Source organism: Kogia breviceps, chromosome 1, assembly GCF_026419965.1.
Source record: "Kogia breviceps isolate mKogBre1 chromosome 1, mKogBre1 haplotype 1, whole genome shotgun sequence".
Classification (NCBI taxonomy): domain Eukaryota; kingdom Metazoa; phylum Chordata; class Mammalia; order Artiodactyla; family Physeteridae; genus Kogia; species Kogia breviceps.
Genome location: NC_081310.1, coordinates 159,393,890 through 159,406,493, shown reverse-complemented (window position 1 = coordinate 159,406,493; position 12,604 = coordinate 159,393,890). Strand labels below are relative to the sequence as shown.

The 12,604-nt window shown below is 40.1% G+C and overlaps 1 non-coding gene across 1 annotated transcript; it reads right to left on the bottom strand.

Annotated features, from left to right (window-relative positions):
• Positions 1 to 10,019: 10,019 nt before the first annotated feature.
• Positions 10,020 to 10,128, bottom strand: LOC131746793 (U6 spliceosomal RNA). Its single transcript, XR_009332664.1, has one exon. It is a non-coding gene; the product is annotated as a U6 spliceosomal RNA (small nuclear RNA).
• Between the last annotated feature and the right edge of the window lie 2,476 nt (positions 10,129 to 12,604).

Below are 12,604 nucleotides of genomic sequence, written 5' to 3'. Positions count from 1 at the left end.
CTTCCTTGATTCTGTGCTTTCTTTCATAGCCCACATCCAAATTATCAGCAAGTTTTGCTAGCTCAACCTCCAGTATATATCTGAAATTCCAATTCTATTTTCAAAATATATTCCAGATCTGACCATTTCTCAGTATCTTCACTGCCACCATCACCTTTTTCCTAGACCACTGCTAAAGCTCCTTAACTAATCTCCCCAATTTCATGTTTGCACCTACATCTGTTATCCTTATAATAGAGTGATCTTTTAAATATGTTCATTAGATCTTATCATTTCCCTGTTTGAAACCTTCCAGGGACTTCTCATTAAACCCCTGACCATTGACCTACAACAGAGCCAGGTCTTTCCAGGTGAAGTATGTGTCAACAAAGCACAGAAGAACAAGTATGTTCTGGGCATGTTGAGATGTTTGGTGGGATGGAGCATGGTGGGGATGGGAGAGGGAGGAACTAGCAGAGAAACTGGCAGAGGGAATTTTAGGAAATACCCAGAGGGAATCATGGCTGGGCCAGAAGAGGCTTAGAGAAATGCGTCCCTCTGAAGATTCTCAGAGATGCAAAATCACCACTGAAAGCAAATGGGACAATTATTGTTTTGTGTTGATAGTATTTTCAAATCTAGTGGCCTTGATTTTTTAAAAGCACAATCAGGAACCTATTTTATCCTTCCAAAAGGAAGTCAAGTTTATAGGCCAGGAACCCTAACATCAGGACAGCGGTTAAGAGGATGGGCTTTGTAATCAGACAAATTTGAGATTGAATCAGGGTCTCCACTTAAGCTATAATACCATGGACAACTTATGTAAAGTCTTCGAGCCTCAGTTTTATGCAAACTATATCAGAGTGATTAAGAAAATTAAATCGTTGATGCTTATAAAGCACTTTGCACAGTGTCTGGCACATGGGAATGGGAATAAGTGCCCTACAAAGGGGGACTATCACGTTATGGTTATGACAATGATGATTAAGGATTTGGTTATCTTTATAACAGTCCCGTGTTCATTAGTTTTACTGATAAACACTGTGTCTCACGCCTAACAGAAATTTTAAAAATCTGAGGAGACTGTCCCAATTCCCAGCAACATTTGGTACTAAGAGGCAAAAATGGGCACATACTTGCACTGGAGACACTATCCACTCTGTCCCCCAGTCCAGAACATCAAAATATGTAAATAGAATGGTAGCATCATATTTGCATTTAACTGTATATAAATGTAATTATACACCCTCGGTGCTCAGTGTTCGAGAGGGTTTTTTGTTGTTATTTTCAATATTGTCTCTATATGCAAGTCAAAGATTTCAGCTGATGTTCAACCAAAGAAGAAGTATAAGACTTGTAACTGAAAACTATGAAAACATCATTGAAAGAAATTAAAGACCTAAATAAATGGAAACACTTCTCAAGTTCATGGATAAGGAAATTTAAGATGTCAGTACTCCCTAAACGGATCTACAGATTCAAGGCAAGTCCTATCAGAATCCCACCTAACTTCTTTGCAGAAACTAACAATTCTAAAATTTCTATGGAATTGCAAGGGACTCAATCTTGAAAATGAAGAACACAGTTGGAAGACTCATAATTCCTGATTTCAAACTTACCATAAAAGTACAGTAATCAAGTTAGTGTGGTACTGGCATAAGGGGAGACATATAAATCAATGGAATAGAATTGAGACATCAAAAATAAGCCCGTACATTTATGGTCCATTGATTTTCCACAGGATTGCCAAGACAATTCAAGTTGAGGGAAGAATAGTCTTTTCAACAAATGGTGCTGGGACAACTGGATGTCCACACGTAAAGGAATGAAGTTAAGGAATTCCCTGGTTGTCCAGTGGTTAGGACTCTGTGCTTCCACTGCAGGGGGCAGGAGTTTGATCCCTGGAACTAAGATCCCTCATGCTACAGCACAACCAAAAAAAAAAAAAAAAGAATAAATAAATAAATAAAACCACAAACAAATGAAAAGAATGAAGTTAGGCTTCCTCCTCATACCATATACAAAAGCCAACTCAAAATAGTCATTGATGCAAATGTAAGACTATAAAACTCTAAGAAGAAAAAAATAGATGTAAATCATCATGACTTTGAATTAGGCAATGATTTCTTAGATGTAACACCAAAAGCATAAGCAGCAAAAGGAAAAGAGGTAAACTGAATTTCATCAAAATTTAAAACTTTTGTGTTTCAAAGAACACTGTCAAGAAAGTGAAAAGACAATCCAAGGAATGGGAGAAAATATTTGCAAATCACATATCTGATTAAGAGGACTATCCAGAATATCTGAAGAACTCTTACAACTCAACCAATTAAAAATGGGTAAAAGATTTGAGGCAATATTTCTCCAAAGAATTTATACAAATGGCTGAAAAGTGCACAAAAAGATGCTCAACATCTTTAGTCATTTGGGAAATACAAATCAAAACCACAATGAAATACTGCTTCATACCACTAAAATGGATATAATTTTTAAAACGCACAGTAACAACTGTATATCCACATGCAAAATAGTGATGTCTTTGAGATTGTTGCAATAGTCAGTGTTGGTAAGTATGTGGAGAAATCGGATCCCTCATACATTGCTGGTGGATGTGTAAAATGGTACAGCCACTTTGGAAAACAATTTGGCAGTTCCTCAAAGAGTAAAACATAGAGTTACCATAGGCCCCAACAATTCTATTCCTAGGTATATAGCTAACATAATTAAAAACATAGTCACATAAAAACTTGTATATGAATGTTACTAGTGGCATTATTCATAATGGCCAAAGATGGAAACAACCCAAATGTTCATCACTGATAAATAGATAAATACATGTGGTATAGCCATACAATGGAGTATTAATATTCGGCACTAAAAAAGAATGAACTACTGATAATTGCTGCAACATGGATGAACACTGAAGGAAGGGAAAGAAGCCAGACACAAAAAACCACATATTGTATGATTCTATTTCTATGAAATGTCCAAAAAAGGCAAATCCATGGAGACAGAAAGTAGATTAGCAGTTGCCAGGAGCTGGGGGAAGGGGAAAAGGAGAGTGACTGCTAATGGGTACAGGGTTTCTTTTTGGAGTGACGAAAATATCCTGTAATTAGATAATGGTGATGGTTGTGCAACTCTGTGAGTACGGTAAAAAACCGCTTAACTGTACACACACACACATACACACACACACACACACACAGACGTCACTCTGGCTCTGTGTAAAGGATGAAACAGTGAGGGGCTTCCCTGGTGGTCCATTGGTAAAGAATCCGCCTTACAGTGCAGTGGACGCTGGTTCGATCCCTGTCAGGGAACTAAGATCCCACATGCCTTGGGGCAACTAAGCCCGCGCGCCACAATTACTGAGCTCGTGCTCCTCAACTAGAGCCCACATGCTGCAAACTACAGAGCCCACGTGACCTGGAGCCTGCGCGCTGCAACTAGAGAGAAACCCGGGCACCACAACAAAGAGCCCGCCCGCCTCAATGAACGATCCCACATGCCTCAACGAAGATATCCTGCGTGCTGCAATTAAGACCCGACAAAGCCCAAAATAAATTAATTAATTGAACAAAAAAATGATGGAACAGTGGGGTCAAGGATGAAGGCTTTAGAGATCCTGGTAAGAGTTATTGGAGAGAGGCAGAGGCAGTGGTGACAGACTTAAGAAGACTGATTGCAGGGTTATAGAGAAGGCAGTATACCACAGTGGTTAAAGTTGTGGGTTTTAAAGGAAAACACACCTTAATTCCAACCTCAGCTCTGCCACTTATGAGTCGTGTGATTTAAGGTTAGTTCCTTAACCTATCTGAAGCTCAGTTCCCTCATTTATAAAATGGAGGAGATAAAAATAGATCTACCCTGTAGGGTTATCATGAGGATTTGTTCATTTATTTTAAAAATAGTTATTGAGTCTACTATGAGCTAGGCACTGTTCTAGGTACTGAGGATACAACAGTAAACAAAACAAAACTCTGCCTTCATGCAGCTTATATTTCAATGGGGGAAGAGTGACAATTACATAAACTATATATAAAATTATAAATAAATAAATAATATATATTTATAAATTATAAATATAATTTATAAATTATATATTTTCTCCTTATTTACTTATGATTGTATACATATATACACATACATATGAATATGTATATATATAGTCATAAGTTGATAGGAGAAAAATATATTAGGGAAGGAAGAAAGATAGATGGGAGCTTATATAAGCTTATACAGGAGAGGTTGAGAGTCTAAGGGTGGTCAGAAAAGTCTTCATGGATAAGGAGACATTTGAGAAAGGACTTAAAGTAAGAGAGTGACCAAGAGTATATCTAGGATGGGTGGCCATCAAGGTAAAAAGAACAGCAGATGCAAGTGTGGTAGCTAGAAGGGGATATGGAGTCAGGAGAGATTTTGTTTTTTAAGGTAAGAAATAACATAGCACTTTTTTAAGCTGATGTGATGATCCTTTGGAAAGTGAAGTATTAATTATATAGGTAAGAGAGAGGATTGTTGGAGCAGAGGGGAAAGGATTGATTTTTAGAGTACCAAAGAGAGGACTGGGTATGCAGGCATGGATGCAGGTGGGTGAGCTATCTGCTGAGAGGGAAAAGAAAGTGGAAGGTGTCGGAAGTTTGAGGAAAGAAAAGGTATGAAATAATCATTTAGGGAAACTGGGTGGACTTTTTTTTTTTTTTTTTTTTTTTGTGGTACGCGGGCCTCGCACTGTTGTGGCCTCTCCCGCTGCAGAGCACAGGCTCTGGACGCGCAGGCTCAGCAGCCATGGCTCACGGGCCCAGCCTCTCCACAGCATGTGGGATCCTCCTGGACCGGGGCACGAACCCGTGTCCCCTGCATCGGCAGGCAGACTCTCAACCACTGCACCACCAGGGAAGCCCTGGATGGATTTTTTAAATAAAATGATTCCCAGGTAGCACTAATGGCCCACATGAGGTTAGTGGTGATGAATTTTAAGAGTCCAGTTGATATAGTTGTGGGTTTTTCTTCATCCACTTTCCCAAAGGTGTAGAGTAAGTGAAGAGTTAGATTGTCCAGGGTAGGGATTTTGTGAAGCAAAATTAACAAAGCAAGATGGGGCAGGAGAGGAGAGGACATATCAAGGGAATGATGATAACATTGGACTTTGGAAGTGAAGTGGATAAAAAGAGAAGTGAGAGGACATGAAATGAGTAAGGAATGGTGAATAGGTGTTAGGATCACTAGATTGTAGGGCCAAGGGGGGAACCAAAGAACTGTTGGAGTGAGTGAGCTGGAAAGACAGGACAGGTATAGAAAGTTAAGAAAGATTATTGGTAGATTATTAATGAATGGAAACAATCCCTAAAATAATAGCAGTAGGGCTTCCCTGGTGACACAGTGGTTAAGAATCCGCCTGCCAATTCAGGGGACACGGGTTCGAGCCCTGGTCCGGGAAGATCCCACATGCCACGGAGCAACTAAGCCTGTGCACCACAACTACTGAGCCTGTCCTCTAGATCCTGTGAGCCACAACTACTGAGCCCATGTGCCACAACTACTGAAGCCCACATGCCTAGAGCCCATGCTCTGCAACAAGAGAAGCCACCGCAATAAGAAGCCCGTGCACCGCAACGAAGAGTAGCCCCCACTTGCCACAACTAGAGAAAGCCGCGCACAGCAACAAAGAGCCAAAGCAGCCAAAAGTAAATAAATAAAATAAATAAGTTTAAAAAAATAGTAGTAGTAAGACCTCAAAGTGCTCACTATGTAGTGGGGAAGACAAGGCAGAATGAAATGAATGCTAAAGACAGGCACATGCAATGGCTGTAGCCACAAAGAATCTTCAAGTAAGTGTGAGGGTCAGATAAAGGAATGCAGGCAAAGAAGGTGGCATTTGAGATGAGCCTCAAAATGGAGCAAGTATAGAGCATAGCCTGATGTATCATAGCAGTTGTACAATGGCAGCAAGTGTTCAGGAAACAATGGCTGGAGCATGGGGTGGGAGCTAAATTGCCAGGCTAATGCCTGAACATTTTATGTAGGTAATAGTGACATTAGGGGCCTTCTATGTAATTGAGTCTACTTATTAGCGTGATATGAAGTCATATTGCTTTCTGTATTTTGATCAGTCTAAAGTCTTTCTTTTCCTTTATGTACTTAGGTCATATTTAGAGTTTTTACATTTCACTAGGATTTTCTGATTGTCCTTTTAAGATCACTTCCCTTCGAATGCACTGATACGGCTGTTTCTTTCCAAACAATGGACTGCCACATGCCCATTCACTTTCTTTCCAATAGCCTTCCACTTCACCCCCCAATGTTGGTAGGAAAGCCTGACATGTGATCCCTTATGGGTCTGAAGCTCCTGTGAGAAAGGTGTGGGAAATAGGCTGGATATGATCAGAATTATGCTGTCCAGAGCATTAGGACCGGTTGCAGCAGATAAGAGTGGAAGGCAAATAGTCATATTCTCCCAAGGTTGAGGAAGATGGAAGGGACACAGTCTTGCAAGGGAGGTGTCACAATTTTTTCAGGAACTCAGTATCAATATCAATGATGGGATCAGTCTCTTTGCAAGCTATACTTATGATGTCATTTGAAGATATCACCTCTGTCTTCACAGACTAACCAGATAAATGTTGAAACCATTACCTTCTCTGTCATTGTAGCTTTGGCCAAGTCCTTCCCCTCCTCTGGACCCAAGGTGCTATCTTTAAAAAGGGGGCTGCAGTCATCCTTCTCTAGGGCCCCTTCCAACTCTGACATGCTCTAAATTTTCTGTTATCATTTATTCTTTATTAAACTTATGTGACAGGCATTTTTCCAAGCATGAGACCCTCTCACCACTTCACTCTGCCTGCCAAACTCCTGTTATGAATTATGTTGGGCTTTTCTTCTGTAAAACATTTGCTAAAAGTTGTGCATTACAGACGTAGAGAAAGGACTTGAGGACACGGGGAGGGGAAGGGTAAGCTGGGGCAAAGTGAGAGAGTGGCATGGACATATATACACTAAAAAATGTAAAAGAGATAGCTAGTGGGAAGCAGCTGCATAGCACAAGGAGATCAGCTCGGTGCTTTGTAACCATCTAGAGGGGTGGGACACGGAGGGTGGGAGGGAGACGCAAGATGGAGGGGATATGGGAATATATGTATACATACAGCTGATTCATTTTGTTATACAGCAGAAACTAACACACCATTGTAAAGCAATTATGCTCCAATAAATATGTTTAAAAAAAAAGAAAAATTGTTAGAAGGAGGTTTATTTCATGTAACACATTTGAGAGAAAATCATGTAAAGGGCTTTGTTTTGTTCCAGCAGTTGAAACAATAAAACCACCAGAATGACATGCAGCATCATTTTGTACTGCCCTCCAGTGGTGGCCCAAATGTCTTTTCCTGGTTGAAGTTTAAGGAATAAAATGTGTTTTCAGAGGAGCTCACATTATCTCAAGGTAGGAGAGTCTTAGAGGGCCTGAGGAAAGGGTATATCATCAAATCTCTCTTCTTAAAAAGGAGGAACTGAGGCCCATCATTGTTCTCATCACCCTGCAAACCTATTCTAGTTTCTCCCGTCTTTGAAGAGATATTTTACAACCCTGACTCTGGGTCTACTTCTCTGCTCCCCTTCACAGCCAAATTTCTCAAAAGGGTTATCTACATACCGTTTCTACTTACTCGTCTCCAATTTATTTTTAAACTTTTTACTCTAAAATAATTCCTAACTTTCAGAAGAGTTGTAAAAACATTACAAAGAATTCCCGTATACTCTTTATCCAGGGGCACCAAAAGTTAGTATTTTGCCACAGTCTCTTTATCTCTGTGTGTGTGTGTGTGTGTGTATATGTGTACATATGCACACATAAATATATAGCTGAATGTGTGTGTGGTCGGGGGGGAGTTCTGAACTATTTGAACTGTAGCCTTTACCCCTAACACCCTAAATACTTCAATGTGTATTTTCTAAGAACAAGGACATTCTCTTACATACCTATACACCCCTCTCTCCACCCCCACCCCCAGTATGAAGATTACATTCAGGAACTTTATCACTGATATAATCCTTATTTAGAGTCCACATTCAAAGTCCATTTATTGGCCTGATAATATCCTATATAGCAGTTTTCCATCCTATACAAGGTCTGATCCAGTGCTTGATCCCTAATCATGCATTGCATTTAACTGTCATGACTCTTTAGTTTCTTTTAATCTAAAATAGATTGTTATTCATGATACTGACTTTTTTAAAATTACAGGCCATTGTTTTATAGAATTTCCCTCTATTGGGGTTTGTGTCCTATTTCCTTATGATGAGATTTATATTTTTCTTTTTTGGAGTGGGCAGGAATACTACCTATGGGATGGTGTGTCACGTGAGGAGAAATACGGTGTTACCTGGTCCCATTATTGATCGTATTCATTTTGATCAGTTGGTTAAGGTGGTATCTGCTAGGTCTTCACTGTAAAGTTAGTATTTTTTTCCTATGTAAATAATGAGTAATCTGTGGAGAGGTACGCTGACACTATGTAAATATCCTGTTCCTTGTCAAAACTTTTGCCCAAAGGTTTCCACATTCACCGATAATTCTTGCCTGAATCAATTACTATAATAGTTGCAAAATGTTGATTCTAGGGGATTCCCTGGTGTTCCGGTGGTTAGGACTATGTGCTTTCACTGCTGTGGGCTGGGTTCAATCTCTAGTCACGGAACTAAGGTCCCACAAGCCGTGCAACCAAAAAAAAAAAAGATGGTGATTCTATAACTCCATTAGTCCATCTACATTTTTTTAGTTAGCATTCTACTGTAAGCAAGATCTTTCCCTTCTCTCTTATTTATCTATATATTTATTATCACCAGTAAAAAAAAAAACCTCATGGATTCTTATTTTATTTAATAGGTTATAATCCATTATTGTCATTATTCATTTTATTGTTCAACTTGTCCTAGATTTGGCCATTGAGACCCCCTTTAAGCTGGCTTCTGTATCCTTTTGACACATGCTCATTTTTTTTTTTTTAGCATTTCCTTGCTTTCTGGTATAATACCATGTTCCAGGTTCATCTTGTATTTTCCCTGTCTAGACTTGGAAATCATCCATCTCTCCAAAAGAGCACCCCTTTAGGTGGGGAATGGTATTTAGAAGCCGAGATCTGGGCACCAGATATATCTATTGCTACTGGGGAGTAACTGCTTCTAGGCCCTTTAAGTAAACAGAGCCAAGGAGGAAAGGCAGCTTAATATAGTTCAACTATTTTTAATCATGAATTCAGTACTTGTACCTCTAATTCCAGTTCAACACCACAGGGTTCTTTCTCCAATTCCTGATTTGCATCTCCCTTTTCCCACAGTGAGAACTCTGGCTCTCAACGGCATCAACGTCTTATTTTCATTCGTTTAGTGTTATGATATACACGAAATAGTTTCAGAATTGCTATATCCATTCCACTAAAGAAAACAATCTTTTTTATTATTAATTAATTTATTTATTTATTTTTGGCTGCGTTGGGTCTTCGTTGCTGCACGCGGGCTTTCTCTAGTTGCGGCGAGCAGGGGCTACTCTTTGTTGCAGTGCACGGGTTTCTCGCTGAGGTGGCTTCTCTTGTTGTGGAGCACGGGTTCTAGGTGCAAGGGCTTCAGTAGTTGTGGCACAGAGGCTCAGTAGCTGTGGCTCACGGGCTTAGCTGCTCCGCGGCATGTGGGATCTTCCTGGACCAGGGCTCAAACCTGTGTCCCCTGCATTGGCAGGCGGATTCTTAACCACTGCGCCACCAGGGAAGTCCCTGAAAACAATCTATTAAATAGTGTTCTATATTTGTTTGCATTTTTGTTTTGTTTTTAGACTAAGGGAATATAGTCAAAGTACTGTGTTCAAAAGTAATCTGGATCCGTTTTTTATTTTCCTTCAGAATGGTTATATTACTTATGTAAATATAGTTAGGTTTATTTCTGTCTGTTTATATTCAGTTTTAAGATCCCTTTCATTCTTGTTGGTTCAATTTTCTTTTTTGCAAATGTAAAAGCTAACATTGTCCAAAAGTCAGATCCATACACAAAACATGGAGCACTTCACGAATCTGTGTGTCATCTGTATGTAGGAGTCATGCCAATTTTCTCTGTATTGTTCCAGTTTTACTATATGTGCTGTCAAAGCAAGAGCACCTCCAGTTAATTTTTCAATCTGTTGGATGCTATTTGAAATGTGACCCCCTGACACACACACTTCACTGAAACTGCTCTTGTCAAAGTCATCAGTGACTGGTGTTTTTCTATCCTTATCTTATGGGACCTTTCCACACTCTAAGCAAACCTCTCCAATAGTCTTGAAACACTCTCCTCTCTTGGTTTTTGTTCCCCTAGTCTTCTGGTTTTACTCTCTCTTCACAGGCCTCTCCTCATTATCCTTGTCTATTCAACCACTCTAAAATGTGTTATTCCTCAGGCCTCCTGGCTCCCTTTACTTCCTTCTGTGTACTCTCTTCCTAGCCAACCTCAGCCATTTCTAAGCCTTCAAATGCTGATCATGCTAATGACATCTAAATTGATATTTTCATCCCAGACCTTTCTTCTGGTTTCCAAACTTATAACTAACTGCCTAACTGACATCTGCTTGGATGTCTCACTGACATCTTCAGTGTAACAGGTCTAAAATAGAACTTCTCATTTCCCAGCCAAACCTGCTTCCCCGAGGCTCCTCCCTCGCAGTAAATATCAGTTCTATCAGGTTGCTGTAGCCAGAAACCTAGGAGTCATTCTTGATTTCTCTATGTTCCTCAACCACAATGTCCAATCTATCTGCGATATATGAAAAATTTACCTCCAAAAATATGTCAAATGAGTCCATTTTTCTCTGTCTCTACTACCACCCTTTCACTCATCATCTCTCACCCAGACTCCTCATCTGCCTCATAACTGGCCTCTCTTTTATCTCCCACACATTCATTCTCCATTTAGTAGCTACCATGACCTTTTTAACAACAAAATAACAGTACAAGCTTACATTTATGAGGTGTTTATTATGTGCCAGGACTTGCTGCAAGCACTTTATATGTATTTAGTCTTTAAAACCACTCCATGAGGTAAAAATCAATTTACCTCAATTTTATAGAAAAGGAAACTGGAGCACAGAGAGGTTAAGTACTGCCCAACATCACACAGCTGGTAAATGGTAGAACTTAGGCTTGGACCCAGAATGAATCTTCAGCCTTTGCACTTACCTATCACTTTATACTGGATCACGTTACTACCCAACCTCAAACGCTTTCATGGTTCTCTCTACACAGGGACTAAATACCCAACTCCATTCCAAGGCCTGCTGGTCCTGTGACATGCTTCCTGTTTACCCCGCCAAATTCATCTCAGGCTGCTTCCCTTTCCTTCACTTCCCTCCAGCAACGTGGCGTGTTTTGCTTTGTTGTTGTTTCCCAGCTTCCTTGTACATAATAAGCCCTTTCTTACTGGCAGACATTGCACAACCTCTGCCTCAAATACTCTTCTCTCTGGCTCCTTCTCATTCTACACGTCTCACTTTAATGATCTGTTCTGAGAGAATTTCCCTCATCATGCTATTTCTTAAGTAGCTCATTTCCTGGTATGTTCTATTTAAGCCCCATACTTGTTTTCTTTTTTAGCCCTTAAAACAATTTGTAATTATTTATTTGTTTGTTTACTTGTTTTGTCTCTCTTCCCTACTAAAATTAAGTGCTGTGAAGGCAGAGGCTGTGTCTTAGTCACTTTTGTATATTCAGAGCCTAGCACAGTGCCTAGTTCATAGAAGGGGCTCTAGAAATATTTGTTGAATAAACATATCTTTTTCTACTTCATAGCTTCTGTTTACTCATAATTTCTGCTTCCTCATCACTTTGCTTTGTGATAGAGACAGCCCAGGCTCTATCTCCTCCCACACATATCCTTACTCAATGTCATAGTTTAGTTAGTTATAGTTTTTATTGCTGTTAATTGCCTCAATCACTTCATGTTTCCCAAGTCAGATCCCTGAGAGAGAAATATTGATTTGTCCAACTCATTTCTTAGAAGCCAGTCCACATTTGTAGGTTGTTGGTTGCTTGCCTGCCTTTGGGGCAGATTCCCAGTCCTGGTCCAAACAGCTGTGCTGGGCAGGGTGTGGGTGGGGGATGGTCTGCACATTGCTGCTTCATTTCCTTTCTGGGACTTTCATCTTGAATCATAGCCCAAAGGATTGTCAGGCCAACCATTTGAATGTCCAGTGAAATGTTTTAAAGGAGCTTAATGATGATTCAAGTTCACCCTAAGGCCGCTCTGTGGGTGAGCTCCATGGGCTCTGGGCTCCCAGGACACTTATCAAGCAGTGCCTAAAGATTTATGGAGCGCTTACCATGTGCCAGGCATGCTGCATTACATATACTCTCTCAGTTCAACCTCACAACATTCAGGTGAGGTCGATATTATCATAATCCCCACTTTATAGGTGAGGAAACTGAGATTTAAGGGGTTTGGTCCCTGGGCCAAAGATCAAGATCTAGTAAATGGCAGTGCCAGGACCCTAATTTAGATCTTTCTAACTCCAAAGTCCATCCTCCTTACATTACACTAGACTGTTTACCTTCTCCTTATCAACTGTGTCACCTTGGTCAAGTTACCTAATTTATGTGACCTT